The sequence below is a fragment of the Bubalus kerabau genome, chromosome 9 (assembly GCF_029407905.1).
Source record: "Bubalus kerabau isolate K-KA32 ecotype Philippines breed swamp buffalo chromosome 9, PCC_UOA_SB_1v2, whole genome shotgun sequence".
Taxonomy (NCBI): Eukaryota; Metazoa; Chordata; class Mammalia; order Artiodactyla; family Bovidae; genus Bubalus; species Bubalus kerabau.
The window spans coordinates 46058312-46075631 of record NC_073632.1 but is presented as its reverse complement, the minus strand read 5'-3'; the positions used below and the strand labels follow the sequence as shown (position 1 = coordinate 46075631).

The 17320-nt window shown below is 41.2% G+C and overlaps 1 pseudogene; it reads right to left on the bottom strand.

Annotated features, from left to right (window-relative positions):
• Positions 1–4527: 4527 nt before the first annotated feature.
• Positions 4528–5398, bottom strand: LOC129619566 (nucleophosmin-like; annotated as a pseudogene).
• Positions 5399–17320: the final 11922 nt, after the last annotated feature.

Sequence of the window (17320 nt, the reverse complement as noted above, 5' to 3'; positions counted from 1 at the left end):
TAATATGTTATTTCTTTAAGCTGCAGTCAGTATTCTTGGCTGCCAGATGACAAGAGGGGAAAAAAACAAGACACTTTTAGGGCAGAGGACAAAGACTCAAGGAAGAAGTGGGGGGTGGGGAGGAAAGGAGGAAAAGGTTAGTTTCAAATTTGCTGCTCTTCTGCCTGTCCTATTTAATTTCCCACCCATCCCAGGGGATGGGTGGGAAAGAGATACACAATGTAGGAGTTTGGGGAAGACCAATCGCCATAACACTGGCAGTGATTTGGAGAAGGGTTTTATTTATTTTCATATTGAATGCTCCATTAACCAAAGGGCCAAAGTTGGGTGAACATGGATTCAAGGCAGGAGAGAAAGACCCTGCTACTCTCAGGCTGTCCTTAGGGAAGTATCAAGGGCTGTTGATATTCTAAGGGGTGGCCTGTCACACTCAGAGTTACCTTTTGAAGAGGGCAGTCACAAATGCAATAATATTGGCTTAAGGTATTTAATAATGACATGGGTAGAATCTCTTTAGTGTTGTGTTCAAGCTCTGACCTGTCCTGACACAGACACACACACACACACACACACACACACACCTCCCTAGCCTCAGTTCTGGTTAAGAGAGTGTGTTTTTTAGTTTTATTACATAAAGTGGCAAAGATGAGGAGCTTGAGAAGCTGGCTAGTGGGGCTTTTTGATATGCCCTTCCATTATAGCATTTTGAGCCTTCAAAGGATTTGATAACTGCTGACAGTGAAAAAAACATAATTGGCTGAGAATATGTATTCTTAACCATGTTTACCACATGTTCTTATTTCTTTGGTTTGGTCTTCATCCATGTCAACAGGGTTAATATGGCAAGTCAATTGAGGGTAGGAACAGTGCTGACATGGCTTAGATTTTCTAAGATAGCCCTGATTTCAGATGTTCTGCTCTGTGGGCTCTTGAAATACCCTCAAATTTATCAGAAGATCTGCTCCATAGCTAGTCTGTCTACATGGCCTCATGTTCAGAAAGGTTCTTAATTAAGGCTTTGTTGTGACGGCAGCGGCAAGCCCTCATTCATAGTTGGTCGGTGGAGACATCCAGGTCAGAGTCTTCTGATGCAGAATTGCTCCCATAAGCAGACACCATGGCTTTATTCTCCTCAGAGTTCCAGAAGAAGAAGAAAAGTCCTCTGTAGCATCCGGGATAACTTTTTTCTTTTTAAAAATTGTGAGCCTGAATAATTTTGCTTGATAAAATGAAACTTATTCCAGTGTTGGCAGTGACAGTATGAGTGTCTTGTTTTCAGGAAATGATCTGCAGCTCATAAATTTTGCCAAAACATAAATAAAACTAAAATATCCCTAAGTGAACTTAAAGCCATTCTGGAACAGCAAAGATCCCCAGTGAGAAGAGACTTGCTTTTTTTTTTTTAAAGTTAACCTCTGAAAATGAAATTTTACTTACTTCCTTTTCCTTTTCAGTTTTCTTGATAACTTTTTCAACAGTTCAGTTGAAGAATTCATCACCCTTTGGTTCCAATGGAGTGCTACAGAGATTTTAGCAATTTAAAGTGCTTCAACTGGGATCTTATGTTTTAATCCCCTCCAGCCTCTCCAAACACATACACACACACACGCGCGCGCGCTGCTGGAAGGGCAGCTTCTCTGAGTCACTGGCTCAGGCAGCGGAATGACATATGCTGTCGTTGCTCAGCAACACAGCTGACATGTATTTGAAAAGTGAAGTGTTAGTGTCATTTAGAGAACAGAGCCATTTCCTTCAGCAGAGATGAACGCTTGGATTAAGAAAGAGTACTTAGTTCCCATAAAATCTGGGGTCTGAAATAAGTGCCTGAAGCAAATCTCTTGACCCTGAAGTTGAGGTCAACGACTCTTGGGCAGGGTTAGAAGCTTAAAAAATAAAATGCTGTTAATAGAGTTTAATGAGGTGAAGTTTATTTCCAAGTGAATCTTCCAAAGCCCTTCAGGCTGCAATTAGCAATTACTGTTTGCTTAAGAAAAATGACTTCACCCTTTCATAGCCATTGATTCTTATTTATTGATATTACTTTATTAGAGACATTAAAGTAATATGATTAAAATATTTGAGTATTTAGATGTTTATGTCTATTCCTTTTCCTTCTTTCTCCAGCCATACCAAAGATCTTAAAATTTTCTGAACAAGGCATGTTATTCTATTGTTAACTTTTAAACATGGTTTTTTCTCTACATTCTTTCCTCTGTCCCTCTTTGCCTGGCTAATTCTACTCTACCTTCAAGTCTCAAACTATATCTACTATCACTGGGTGGGGTGCCACACTTGTAATCTCCTTAAGCCCCTGTGCTTACCCACCCTGGTACTTGTTCCATTTTTTAATTGTCTGCCAGGACTTTCCATCACTGAACCTTAAGTTATTCTCTTCAGTGCCTTCTACATATAAGGTCCTCAATTAATACTTTTTGGATGAATGAATAGCTGAAGAATAGAGTAATAAAAGACAAATCACTTTGCAATTAGTGGAAGTATTCTTTCTTTACCACTGAGCCACCTGCTGCTGCTGCTGCTGCTGCTACTAAGTCGCTTCAGTTGTGTCCAACTCTGTGTGACCCCATAGACGGCAGCCCACCAGGCTCCCCCGTCCCTGGGATTCTCAAGGCAAGAACATTGGAGTGGGTTGCCATTTCCTTCTCCAATGCATGAAAGTGAAGAATGAAAGTGAAGTCGCTCAGTCGTGTCTGACTCTTAGTGACCCCATGGACTGCAGCCTACCAGGCTCCTACGTCAATCAAATATTATTGTGCCTCAGGATCATTTATAACTTTTGATTAAAAAAAAGTAAATTCTCAGGTTCTAACTGCATGGCAAGCTACAAATAATTTGTTACTGCTGCTGCTGCTAAGTCGCTTCTGTTGTGTCTGACTCTGTGCGACCCCATGGACTGCAGCCCACCAGGCTCCTCCATCCATGGGATCTTCCAGGCAAGAGTACTGGAGTGGGTTGCCATTGCCTTCTCCTATCATGGAATACTACTCAACCATAAAAAAACAAACTATTGCCATAATGGATCAACTTAGATGGATTTCAAGGGCATTATGCTTAATGGAAAAAGACAGTCTCTGAAGGTTACATACTATATGATTCTACTTATATAACATTCTCGGAATGGCAAAGCAATAAAAATGGAGAACAGATTAGTGACTGTGGTAGAAGGTGGGTGTGGTTACAATGGGGTATACAGAAAGAGTTGCTTTGTGGTGAGGGAATGGTTCTGTGTCCTGACTTGGTAGTGGTTACACAATTCTATACAGGGGATTAAATTTCATAAAACTACATGTGCTTATAAGCACACACACACATGTACACACAATTGAGTAGCAGGCAAAAAATGAATGTCAAATGAAGACTGTAGTCTAGTTATCAGTATGGTACTAATGTCAGTTCCCTGGTTTTGGTATTATACTACAGTCATATAAGGTGGCACCATGGAAGCTGTGTAAAAGATCAATGGGATTCTGTGTGCCATTTTTGCAACTTTCTATGTATCTATCATTATTTATATTTATCTAAGGTGACCAACCTAGACAGCATATTAAAAAGCAGAGACATTACTTTGCCAACAAAGGTCCATCTAGTCAAAGCTATGGTTTTTCCAGTAGTCATGTATGGATGTGAGAGTTGGACTATAAAGAAAGCTGTGTGCTAAAGATTGGTGCTTTTGAACTGTGGTGTTGGAGAAGGGTCTTGGGAATCCCTTGGACTGCAAGGAGATCCAACCAGTCCAACCTAAAGGAAATCAGTCCTGAATATTCATTGGAAGGACTGATGCTGAAGGTGAAACTCCCAATATTTTGGCCACCTGATGCAAAGAACTGACTCCTTGGAAAAGCCCCTGATGCTGGGAAAGACTGAAGGCAGGAGGAGAAGGGGATGAAAGAGGATGAGATGATTGGATGGCATCACTGACTCAATGAACATGAGTTTGAGTAAACTCTGGGAATTGGCTATGGACAGGGAGGCCTGGTGTGCTGCAGTGCGTGGGGTCGCAGAGTTGGACACGACTGAGCGACTGAACTGAAATGAACTGAAGGTGGCTCAGTTGGAAAGAATCTGCCTGCGAATGCAAGAGCCACAGGAAAATCAGGTTTGACTCCAGGAAGATCCCCTGGAGAACGAAATGGCAACCCACCCCAGTATTCCTGCCTGGGAAATCCCATGGACAGAGAAGCTTGGCAGGCTCTAGTCCATGAGGTCTCAAAGAGTCGGACATGATTTAGTGATTACATTGATTGATTTTTTATTTAACATCTTGAATTTATTTCATGTGTATATTTGTCTCCTCACCATTTCCATTTGTCTTCCTACCACTATACCTATGCTCTATGATAACATTTCATGTGTACTTAAAACCAAGCAAAGGGTGGAGTTCCTTCTTTAAAAACTAAACTAGGCATTTTGGACAGCACACTTTTGGCAATGGAACCTGGGTAACATTTATCAGACATGGTAGGGATGGTTCTCTTCTTCATTATGAAAAGGACTGCCAGATGTCAATTGTTACAGAAATGGAATTAGATGGAAAATTTTAATAAACCATTTAAACTTATTTTTTAAAAGAGACTTCCTCCACTTCCACTGCCGGAGATCTTGAGTAGACTCCTGGTCAGTCATCTGGAAATAATCCTTCACATAGTTGATGAAGTTGGCTTCCACTCTGGGAAACAGTCTTTTTCTATACTTGCTTGTATTTCTGCTTTAATGTCTTCTACAGAACTAGATTCTTTCAGTGTTTTAGTAGTTCTTTCCTATTTTTTTTTTAAGAATTCTTGACCTTTGATCTTGGTGTTGAAGTTTTCGAGGTTTTTTCCATTCTGGTTTGTTTTTTGTGCATTTTTCTGGCTGGAGTATCTTATATGGATTTCTTTACTGGAGCTTTTTTTCTTTAGCTTTCCTATTACCAAAATCAACATCGTAGTCATCTTCAGCAGCAGCAAATTTTACTTTTTTCTGTTGACTTGATATCACTTCTGGGGGAAGGAAGGTTTTCCAGATATACTTAAAGAGTTTCACATCCTCCTTCTCTTCATCTTTTGAATCTGTATCTTCCTTTACAGCTACTAAGTGTGTGCACTAATATGCACAAGCCCTAAACCACACTTCAACTGTAAGATCCCAGGTGGTGTTATTTCAAAGCTCTCACAGGAAACTGCTGGCTGAGTAGACATTTTCAAAGTTGCCAGTGATACTTTAAGTGGACTGCTTTCATAACTCACTGCCTCTGCTTTAATAGGGTGCAATTCATCCTTTGCACTAGCCCTTGAATGGACTGTTCTTAAGATAACTGTTGCTCATATTCATCATAATCTTCTTTGGCCTTTAGTTCACAACCAAAAAGATAGTTCTGGAACCTCAGGGTCCATCCCCACATTCACTGAATTTTCCATGAGGTTGATGGCACATGTTTGGTTGGAGAGAAGATGGACAGAGATAAACAACTACTGTTCTGGAGAACAGTCATTATTTTAAAATTATATATAGTCATGTTTTGTTATTCATAGTTGTACCATTCAAAATTTCATGCATTTGTATTTTAATTCTTTAGTTAGATTGGAGATTTAAGTATAGTGGCAGTGACTTATAATTGTCCTGTTTCAAGTCAATATAATTCAATTCAATTAAGTTAAAGTCATTTCAATAAATATTTGAGGGCCTATTAGTCACAAAATTAATGAGGCTTAATTCTTCTCACCCTTAATATTATATTGATCATCCAGCAAAGATAGTACAGTAATATATATGCAGCAAGATTTCAAAAAATGGTATCATTTGACTGGCCTTATTTTTTATGGTGATGTGTCCATCTCTTATTTACATAAATGCTTCATTTTCTTTACTTTGTTTTTGTTCTCTGATAAGATGAAACATACATGTAAGGAAAATATGTTTTCAAATTAATTTCTGTTGTTTAGATTTTTAAGCCATAAGGACTTAGGAAAACATTTATAGGCCCCATACATTTATTTCAGGTTTAAAGTTGCAAGTATGCTTTAGTTTATTATTTTACAGCAGAGGAAATAATGTATATTTCTATTCTTACATTGAAAACAGAACAAAAACAGCTTAGGTTATCAAATGAAGTTCTTGGTCTTTTTTTTTTCAGTGATCACCAAGCTTAAATTTGTGGGGAGGAGGACAATTTTCTTAATGTTTTCTACCTGGCTCAACATTCCCAGACAGCAATTACAAGCCAAATATAATTTCAGTAAATGAGAAATTCTTGTTTTCATGTACTGATTGGCTTTATTACACATGAAGTTTAATTGGGAGGCTTCTCCAGCTTATCTGGGTAATGATGAACAGCTGCAGTAGATTGCACTCCCTCCCCCACCCCACCCCTACATCATTTTGATTGAACAGCACCCAAACAAAACCTTGTACAACTGTGCGATAGGAGCATCATTCAACTGCACTGCAAACCCTGACTGCATTTGAGCCCAGCAAGCAGTTTCACAAGAAGCCAGAGGGAAGCAAAAAGCCCGAGAGGAAATGTTCAGATTAGCAGTGCAGCCTCACCCCTGACCCCAGACCACTGCAGCTATAAGATTTGACTACTGGAATTCCAGTGTATTGTGCTTAACTAGATCTCTATCCCACATGAATAAGTGATACCATCCAAAGCAGAAGTGTGCTTGTCTAATTCAGAGGTGCTAAATCGTAGATTTTTATATCCTCAACAGAAGAATATCATTGGTAATTTCAGTAGCAAAGAGAAAGGATGCCTCTGACTGCCTTGAAGGGCTTATAAAGTGCTTTACCTATCTTATAACATCTTTAATAACAGCAGCTAATTTGTTAAAGCAGGCTTCCTCTGTGGCTCCTCCGTAAAGAATCCGCCTGCAATGCAGGAGATGTGGTTCAATTACTGGGTCAGGAAGATCCCCTGGAGGAGGAAATGGCTCCAGTATTCTTGCTGGAGAATCCCATAAACAGAGGAGGCTGGTGGGCTGTAGTCCATGGGGTTGCAAAGAGTCGGGCATGACTGCACACTTGCACTTGCAATTGTTGCAGCACTTACTATGGGGTAAGCGTTGTCTTCATACTAAGTGTTTCACATGTATCATCTCTTAGTCCTCTCCGTAACCCTAGGATAGATCTCCTCGGCATATGTTAGAGATGATGCTTAGAGCTCTTATGAAGCTTGTCTAGGGTCCAAAGCCAATGAGACCTGAGTCCAGGTCCATCCTTCTGAGACATTCACTCTTACTCTAATGGGTAGGTTAACAGAGAATGCTGTACAAGGAGCTCATTCAGAGAAGGTAACTTGATGGAGTAGTTGTTAAGGCAGCAGATAGTTTTCCACTTCATTTACCAATTGACCACGTCACCAAATCTATGGTTATCTACATGCATGTTTGGAATGACCTGCTCTTTACTGTGTGGTATTGTGATGCTGGAGTGTTTGTTAGGGAGTTAAAGTTTTCAGGTGAAAACAATTTGCTTAGTAATAAAGGAAGAGTTTGTCTGTAATGCTTTGCTGCTGCTGCTGCTGCTGCTGCTGCTAAGTCGCTTCAGTCGTGTCCGACTCTGTGTGACCCCTGAGACGGCAGCCCACCAGGCTCCCCCGTCCCTGGGATTCTCCAGGCAAGAACACTGGAGTGGGTTGCCGTTTCCTTCTCCAATGCATGAAAGTGAAAAGTGAAAGTGAAGTCGCTCAGTCGTGTCCGACTGTAGTGACCCCATGGACTGCAGCCTACCAGGCTCCTCTGCCCATGGGATTTTCCAGGCAAGAGTACTGGAGTGGGGTGCCATTGCCTTCTCCGTGTAATGCTTTAGATGGTAGATAAATGTATGCCATTGAGCCCCTCTTGCAGGCTCTTCCTCATCCAAGGCTCCTCTTCCCATACCCTCCTCTTCTTTTCTGCACAGTTTGGTCCTGTCATGATCTTCATTTGGGGCTTTAAGAGGCTTAGTTAACAGCCTTTCATCCCACTGTCTGCTTTAATATTAGTCACTTTTACCTCTCTTATCTTTTCAGTTCATGACAGCAAGGAAGTGGAATAATAACTTAAGAGGGAGTTTTTTGTTGTTGTTGTTAATTTATGTATTTTAATTGGAGGCTAATTACTTTACAATATTGTGGTGGTTTTCTCCATACATTGACATGTGCCGGGGTCCAGCCCTGGCTGATCCAGGGAGTTCGAAGCGAGGACGGCGTCGGCGAGGATCAGGATACAATAGGTTCAATTAGGTATTAATTAGAGATGTAAAGAGTAATAGAATGAGGATAGCTCAGTAGGAAAATTCAGTGGAGAAAAGAGGCTGAGTAGCTTGGTTTACATGGGAGACCAATAAAAGTTCAAGACAAGAAGTTTGCACCACTTACGTAGGCCGCAGGCGTCCTTCCATTCTCCCGAAGGAGAGGAGACACTGAGGCCTCCCTGGTCGGATCTTAGAAGCCCAGGCATAATTAGTAAGCATGGCAGGCTCCGCGCTCCAGATGGAGACTCAGCCAGAGTTTGAGAGCGAGAGCGACATGGGGAGACCAGTATTTCGAGAAACTGATTCCAATTCTTTATTTTCCATCGTCTACTTTTATACACTGAGATGTTATGCAAAAGTCACGTGGGGTCAGCAGTCCTGACTTTTATCAAAGTCAGGTGCTTCATACAAATGTATACAGAGGTCTTAGGGGTGTTACATCATCTTCTGGCCAGGGGGCATGCTGACAATTTATGACCCTCTCCTTGTGACAGCGGTCAGTCAACCAGGACACTTATTTCTCCAGGGGTGATTATTCTTAAAAAAGACTCCACCTTCTGAAGGTACCAGATAAAGTTACATTCCTATAGGGTGAAGGTGTAGTGGGTTTTAATTAAGGAAAGAATTGCTTAGCCTAAGGTCTAACGTGATTAATATCAAAGGTTAATACTTATTTCTTCTATATATTCATTAATGTGTGTAAGGGCAGGGGATGTGGAGACTTAGCAACAAACATTGGCTCAACAAATGAAAAACCCTTCACCAATACAATTTCTAATCAGCCCACTATACTTATACTAATGGTTTTCTAACTTTTCTAAGGAACCTGTTTTTAGAAGGTTTAAAGCATCTCGTGCCTCTCACGGTTAGGAGGCTGTGAGCAATCACATGTGGCCGGACAAGCCTGTCAGGCAGGCTAGAGAAACTTCAGAGGAGTTTGTAGGTTAAAACACTCTTGTCACGCCCAGGAGTTTTTATTAACTGGAGCTCTAAGTTAACTCCTTCTCCGAAAGAGGTGGTGGGGGACAGCCCCCCATAAAGTCAGAGGTGTAGGTGAGAGCACAAAGTAGTAAAGTAGGCAGGCTCTGGTTATGGGGGTAGATGCTTGAGGATTTCCAGGGGGACTCCTGAGGCTCGATTCCGCCTTTGCGTATGTCGAGCCTCCTTCCTCATGACCTTTGCCACGGGCGGAGTGCCTCATGCTGGCCCCCAACAGACATGAATCACCCACGGGTGTACATGTGTGCCCCAATCCCACCTCCCTCCCCATCCCATCCCTCTGGGTTGTCTCAGTGCACCAGGAGTTTTAAAATCAGACAGACCCAGGTTCAAAGGCCAGTACTGGCACTCACGGACACTTAGCACCGAAGGCGCTGAATTTTCAAGAGTTTCAGTTTCCTCGTCTGTGAAACGTGGAGTAACAAGGACAGAACCTTTTTGGATTGTGAGATTCATTTAAAGCCTTGTTCTTGGTATATTGTGTGTGTTAGTTACTGAGTTGTGTCCAACTCTACAGACCCCATGGTCTGTAGCCCGCCAGCCTCCTCTGTCCATGGAATTCTCCAGGCAAGAATCTTGAAGTGGGTTGCCATTTCCTTCTCCAGGGGACCTTCCTGATCCAGGAAGTGAACCTGGGTCTCCTGCATTGCAGGCAGATTCTTTACCATTTGAGCCATCAGGGAAGCCTCTCTTGGGACATTGCTGCTGCTGCTGCTGCTGCTAAGTCGCTTCAGTCGTGTCTGACTCTGTGCGACCCCATAGACGGCAGCCCACCAGGCTCCCCCATCTCTGGGATTCTCCAGGCAAGAACACTGGAGTGGGTTGCCATTTCCTTCTCCAATGCATGAAAGTGAAGAGTGAAAGTGAAGTCGCTCAGTCGTGTCCAACTCCTAGTGACCCCATGGACTGCAGCCTACCAGGCTCCTCTGCCCATGGGATTTTCCAGGCAAGAGTACTGGAGTGGGGTGTCATTGCCTTGGAAACGCTCAAATATCAATCACAAATAATTGTCAACAACAATTCAGCCCCATTCATTTTGAATCCATTGTACTTGCTCTTCCCCAAATATATTGTTGTTGTTCAGTCGCTCAGTCATGTCCAACTCTTTGTGCCCCATGGATTGTAGTATGCCAGGCTTCCCTGTCCTTCACCATCTCCCAGAGCTTGCTCAAACTCATGTCTATTGAATTGGTGATGCAATCCAACCATCTCATCCTCTATCATCCCTTTCTCCTGCCTTTAATCTTTCCCACCATCAGGGTCTTTTCTAGTGAGTTGGCCCTTCACATCAGGTGGCCAAAGTATTGGAGTTTCAGCTTCAGCATCAGTCCTTCCAATGAATACTCAGGGCTGATTTCCTTTAGGATGAACTGGTTTGATCTCCTTGCAGTCCAAGGGACTCTCCAGAGTCTTCTCCAACACCATAGTTCAAAAACATCAATTCTTCAGTGCTCAGCCTTCTTTATGGTCCAACTCTCACATCCATACATGACTACTGGAAAAACAATAGCTTTGACCATATAGACCTTTGTTGGCAAAGTAATGTCTCTGGTTTTTAATACACTGTCTAGGTGTGTCATAGCTTTTCTTCCAAGGAGCAAGTGTCTTTTAATTACATGGCTACAGTCACCATCTACAGTGATTTTGGAGCACCCCAAAATAAAAGTCTGTCATTGTTTCCTTTGTTTCCCCATCTATTTGCCATGAAGTGATGGGACCAGACGCCATGATCTTCATTTTTTGAATGTTGAGTTTTAAGCCAGCTTTTTCACTCTCCTCTTTGACTTTCATCAAGAGACTCTTTAGTTCTTCTTTGCTTTCTGTCATAAGGGTGGTATCACCTGCATATCTGAGGTTATTGATATTTCTCCCAGCAATCTTGATTCCAGTTTGTGCTTCATCCACCCCAGCATTTCTCATTATGTACTCTGCTTATAAGTTAAATAATCAGGGTGACAATATACAGCCTTGATGTACTCGTTTCCCAATTTGGAACCAGTCTGTTGTTCCACGTCCAGTTCTAACTGTTGCTTCTTAACCTGCATACAGGTTTTCAGGAGGCAGGTCAGGTGGTCTGGTATTCCCATCCCTTGAAGAATTTTCCAGTTTGTTGTGATGCACACAATCAAAGGCTTTAGCATAGTCAATGAAGCAGAAGTAGATACTTTTCTGGAATTCTCTTGCTTTTTCTATGATCCAACGGATGTTCGCAATTTGATCTCTGGTTCCTCTGCCTTTTCTAAATCCAGCTTGAACATCTGGAAGTTCTCAATTCACATACTGTTGAAGCCTAGCTTGAAGAATTTTGAGCATTACTTTGCTAGCTTGTGAAATAAGTGTAATTTTGCTGTAGTTTGAACATTGTTTGGCATTGGAATGAAAACTGACCTTTTCCAGTTCTGTGGCCACTGCTGAGTTTTCCAAATTTGCTGGCATATTGAATGTAGCACATTAACAGCATCATCTTTTAGGATTTGAAATAGCTCAGCTGGAATTCCATCACCTTCACTAGCTTTGTTCATAGTGATGCTTCCTAAGGCCCACTTGATTTTGCATTCCAGGATGTCTGGCTCTAGGTGAGTGATCACACCATCGTGATTATCTGGGTCGTGAAGATCTTTTTTTGTATAGTTCTTCTGTGTATTCTTGCCACCTCTTCTTAATATCTTCTGCTTCTGTTAGGTCATTGTTTCTGTCCTTTATCATGCTCATCTTTGCATGAAATTTTCCCTTGGTAGCTCTAATTTTCTTGAAGAGATCTCCAGTCTTTCCCATTCTATTGTTTTCCTCTATTTCTTTAGATTGATCACTTAGGAAGGCTATCTTATCTTGCTATTCATTGGAACTCTGCATTCAGATGGGTATATCTTTCTTTTTCTCCTTTGCCTTTCACTTCCCCAAATTTGGAAATCCTTGATTCTGCATTAATCTCTGAGCTTCTTTAGGCTCCACATATTTTTAGCAACTATGAAGACCATGTGTATGTTGTTCTATGCAGTTTCAAAACTTACATTGCTCTGTATGCTAGTTGTCAAGTACTATAATAACCATTTAAAAATATTTCCCCTGATATATTATTTTGCACCTGTGTAAACCTAAGCAGCTGTGCTCAGCTATGTATAAATGTTTGCTTATGTGCTTCTGTTCCATTTATTTATGTGATTCTGTCTATAGCCAGTTGCTCTATTAAATGATAAACTTCTCAGGGCCAAGGACCTCACTCTACTTCTGCAATAGATCCGAGTATACTCCCAAGAATAGATTTCAGGCTTTAATAGGATATTAATGACAAGTTTCCAAACATCATGTTCTCATCTGAGAGCACTATTTCTTAAAGCAGTTTCAGCCATAGCTGGTGTTCTATGGAAATGTTCAACTTGGAGGCCTTCAGTTGGTGATTTTTCACATTTTAAAAATTGAAAGCACAAAGCTATAATTTGGGGAACAGCAAGTTAACAATCAAGAAAAAGAAAAAAAAAAGTGTATTTATTGTTTTGAGTTCTCTGGTGGCTCAATGGTAAATAATCTGTCTGCCAAATAGGAGACATGGGTTCGATCCCCGGGTTGGGAAGATCCCCTGAAGGAGGAAATGGCAACCCACCCCAGTATCTTTCCTGGGAAATTCCATGGACAGAGGAGCCTGGTGGGCTACAGTCCATGGGGTTGCAAAGAGCTGGACACGATTGAGTGACTAAACAACAACTTTTATGAAAGCTTCAGATTATATTTGCTTTGACTATTGAAGTGATTGATATGTTGGATTAAGAAACTATCAAGTCACGCCCAATAGTCCAATACTCATACTGCACTTTTAGAGCACTTAATAGGTGCCTTGCTAGGAGCTTGGTTTGTCTTGTGTCATTCAGCCTCCCTAGCATTCCCATGAGACAGGCGCCTTGTTCCTCCCCGTTTCACATTCTAGGAGACTAAGGTTAAGAAAGGTTTACCCGTTATCCAGGATGCAGCTGAAAAGAAATGGAGCCAAGCCATGTTAATCACTGAGCTGTACTGGTTTCTTCAAAAGGATTTTACAGATGATCTATAAAGATAATTCCAATGTTCCCTTTTTCCTTCTTTCATAACACTACCCTTGCCTGGACCGCCACAAAGGGAGAGGAAATTTTATTAGTGTGTTCATGATTAAGCTTGCTTAGTATAGATAAATAATTACAACTGCATGGGTTTTGGATGGTTTGCTAGGAAAATTTTTTTTAAAAAGAAAACTCTCCACATTTGTTTGCCTTCAAATGCTCCTGCTCTCCTTTCACTGCCTTGTAGTGAAGTATTCAAGGGAGTGTTGTCCTGTCAGAGCGAAGTCACTAAGGAAAATGTCTCCTTGCCTTTTCAAATGCACAAGCAGGAAACATCGTTTGCTTTCCCTTTCTTTTACTGTTATCCTCTTCTTTTCCCACCTCAGTTCTATTCTTTTAGAATAAATAAAGCTCACTTCACCCAGGCATTGGGTAACTTGAGCCATCCATCTCACTATCTGAGAAAGCTGGCTCTCAACACTCGTACTGCAAGCAGCTGCTTGGGGCCCTGCTCTTTGGCAGCCTCACCATCCCCGTCTGCTCCCCCTGGATGTCAGGACCCAGCAATTACAGAGCTGGCCTGTGGGCCTGCACGTAAAGCATGCTTTCATAATAAAAACATCCAGCTGGGCTCTTCCAACTTCAAACATTCTGTGAGTGTCTCAGCCATGAGTTGTAGAGGATCCAAGAACCTCTCAGTGGAGTCAGGACTAGAATTCCTACATTTGTTCTGTTTCACAACCAGAGAGTTTACAAGGCGTAGTAACATGCTGTGTTCTATAATGTGATGGTGGAGGGCAGAGGAGGATGGATAGAAAAGGATGCTGATCACGTGTACACTTCAGGATCCTCAAATGCCTGGCTTCTGACAGGGGCTTTGCTGCGTTCATAATCTTCCCAAATTGTATACTCTTCAGGCCACTTAATACCTGCATCTGGCTTTGGTTGACTGACTTTTTGAGTAGTTTAATCTACATCATGTTTGACTAAGAAATTTAAGCCCCTGAAGGTTAAATATGAGGAAGATAGTGCAAATAATATGAATAACTAACATTTCTTGAGTCTTTTACATGTAGTAGGCACTATTTTAAGCATTTTTCTTTATCTAACTCCTCAGCTCTCACAACAACCCTAAGCAGTAGGTCTTTTATTAGCCCGTTTTTAGGATGGGGATGTGGAGGTAAAATAACTTACTCCGGGCTCCAGCCCGGGCAGTCCCAATCCTTAGCTTTTGCTGTTGGCCACTGGACTGTGCTGGTGTGAACTGAGACATTCTGTCTTTTATCTGGTTCTTTTGATGTCTTCGTTCTTTGTCTTCAGTAAGTCAATGAATTTCTTTTTGCCTTAGTCACCTCATCAGAAGATTTTATCTCTCTGATTTCCAGAAATGAAAATGGAAGCACACGTTTCATATAGGAGACTGGAATCAAACAATTGGCAAAATGTACTCTGATCAAAATCCAGAGACGGCAAGTGACCTGCCATTTGGCAACAGAATTGGGGTTGGCACTCACAGCTTTATTTCTCACTCCTCACCATGAAGGCTCTTCTACAGAATATACTTACACTGTAATAAGTATAGAGTATAGTACAGTGGTGGGCTTCCCTGGTGGCTCAGACAATAAAGAATCTGCCTGCAGTGCAGGAGACCCAGCTTTGCTCGCTGGATTGGGAAGATCCCCCAGAGAATGGAATGGCAACCCACTTCAGTATTCTTGCTTGGAGAATCTCATGGATAGAGGAGCCTGGCAGGCTATAGTCCATAGGGTTGCCAAGAGGCAGATGTGACTGAGTGTGCACGCACAGAATAGTGTCGTAGTATAGCAAGTGCGGAGCACAGAGTAGAATTTTCTGTCTTTATTCAGTCAGAAAGTGAAAGTGAAGTCGCTCAGTCGTGTCTGACTCTTTGTGACCCCATAGACTGTAGCCTACCAGGCTCCTCTGTCCATGGGATTTTCCAGGCAATAGTACTGGAGTGGACTGCCATTTCCTTCTCCAGGGGATCTCCGGGCTCAAACCCGGGTCTCCTGTATTGTAGACATACACTTTACCATCTGAGCCACCAGGGAAGTCCTGTATTCAGTCAGAGTTTGATATAAATCAGTCTTCTTATCTTAATTTTAAAAATTAAAAATTCTATTTACTTGTAAATAATTGTATCTTTGTTCACATCAAAAGAAATTCCATGTTGTATTATAAAAGGGAAAAGTTAACTTCTGTGACTCACATTATTATCTTTGAAAAGAGCCATTCAATAAACAGCCCTTATTTCAGTTCAGTGTTGTTTATGTTTTCAATGCAGTCTTCTATAAAATGTAGCATAAATAAATAAGTTAAAATTGTTTGTTTAGACATTTCTAAAACATTTACTCCCACACAAGCGATGAAATGTAGACTTTTCTTTTGAGGCTTAGATTTTTCTCACAGTATTATAGTGGTTAACTGGAGTTCCATTCATGCTCAAGTTCATTACACATATGAAACCCTCAGGAAACACATCATATTATTGTTCTTGAACCACTTGCACATTATAGACTGAGTTTAAAACCTATATCATGGGTAAAAAGCACAAAGTTGCATTATGTTTCTCTTCAAGGAATCTCAGGATTTCTAACTGTAGCTTTAACTGTAACTTTAACCCCCCCACACAGCATTTTAAACAAGTAACCTTATTGATTATTTCTTCTTGCTTCTGTATGTTTGTGTGTGTAAATGGTGAAGACTTACAGTATTTTCTGTGAGCCCTGCCCACACCTAACCCACACAAAGAATTTCCAATTTCTTTATATTGGCCATAACTTCTCACTAGGCCTTTCATCTATAAGCGTAACTTAAAGGGCAGGAGACTCACCTGGACATCAGACTTTGGAAAGCCTCCTCTCCTCTAGCCTGTGGCCTCTTAATGTCTGCAGTCCTGAGAAGGAGAGAAAGAAAGGAAATAATGCTTCTCATCCACCCTAACGTCTCCTCAAGATCCCAGTCTATGGTCTGGCTTGTTTTCACCTTCGCATTCTTGGCAGGAGAGTTGATTGTTATCTCGGCCTCCTTGCCTTCTCCAGTCCTTGGACACCTTCTCCTCTTTGTGACTGCAGCCCTGGCACAGTGGGCCACTCTGTTCTCTGAAGTCTTCACACTTTTCACTTTCTAGAGACAACTTGCCTCTGGTTTTCTTCTTAGCTCTTTGACCACTTTTCCTTTTCTTCTATTTACTTTGTTGATTCTTCTTCCTTCTTCCTAAATATTAAATGTTATTACGTTTCCAACTGTCTTTCTTGTTCTTTTCCTCAGCTTTACAGATCACTCTGACTTTCACCCAATCTCTTGGCATGAACTTCAAAATTTTCTCTACAAGTTCTGCCTCTTGTTTGATCCTCTTATCTGAGCTCCAGACACAAACTTCCAACTGATCCTTCAACTGCTCCAGCTGGAAGACCTAAAGCATCTCAAACTCAATATGTGTAAAAATGAAACTATCACCTTCTCTCTAAAACCCATCCTTTTGCTTGGTGGACATTGGTAAATGTCATCACTGCTGATGGATCCGTTCTATCTTAAAACGTCAGAGTTCTTCAACTTCTCTCTCTCTATCTCACTTCAATCTCCGATCGTTTGCTAAAATCCTGGCAATTCTATCTTGAATGCCTCTCAAATCCAACTATCCCCATTGTCCCTCTAAATATGTCACATATTATCTCTCAGTCTAGATAATTCTATCTTATGGATTAATGTTTCTGATTTCAGTACCCGCTTCCTTCTCTCCACTTCCAATGTATTCTCTCCATATCACCAGAGTGGCCTTTATAACATAAATGTTAACAGTAGATGCCTCTGTCTATAAATCTATAATTCCTCAAAGATCCATAGTGTTAGGCAAAAAAAAAATCATACAAAGGAATATAAAGAATAGTTTCGATATTAGTAAAGATAACATACATATACATAGTCCAGCAAAACGTTAGCAGTGCTTATCTTGTTATTGCTGAGTCGTAGTATTGGGATGAGTTGTATTTTTTTATTTTTGTTTGCTCATATTTCTATACTGAGCATATGTTACTTGTGTA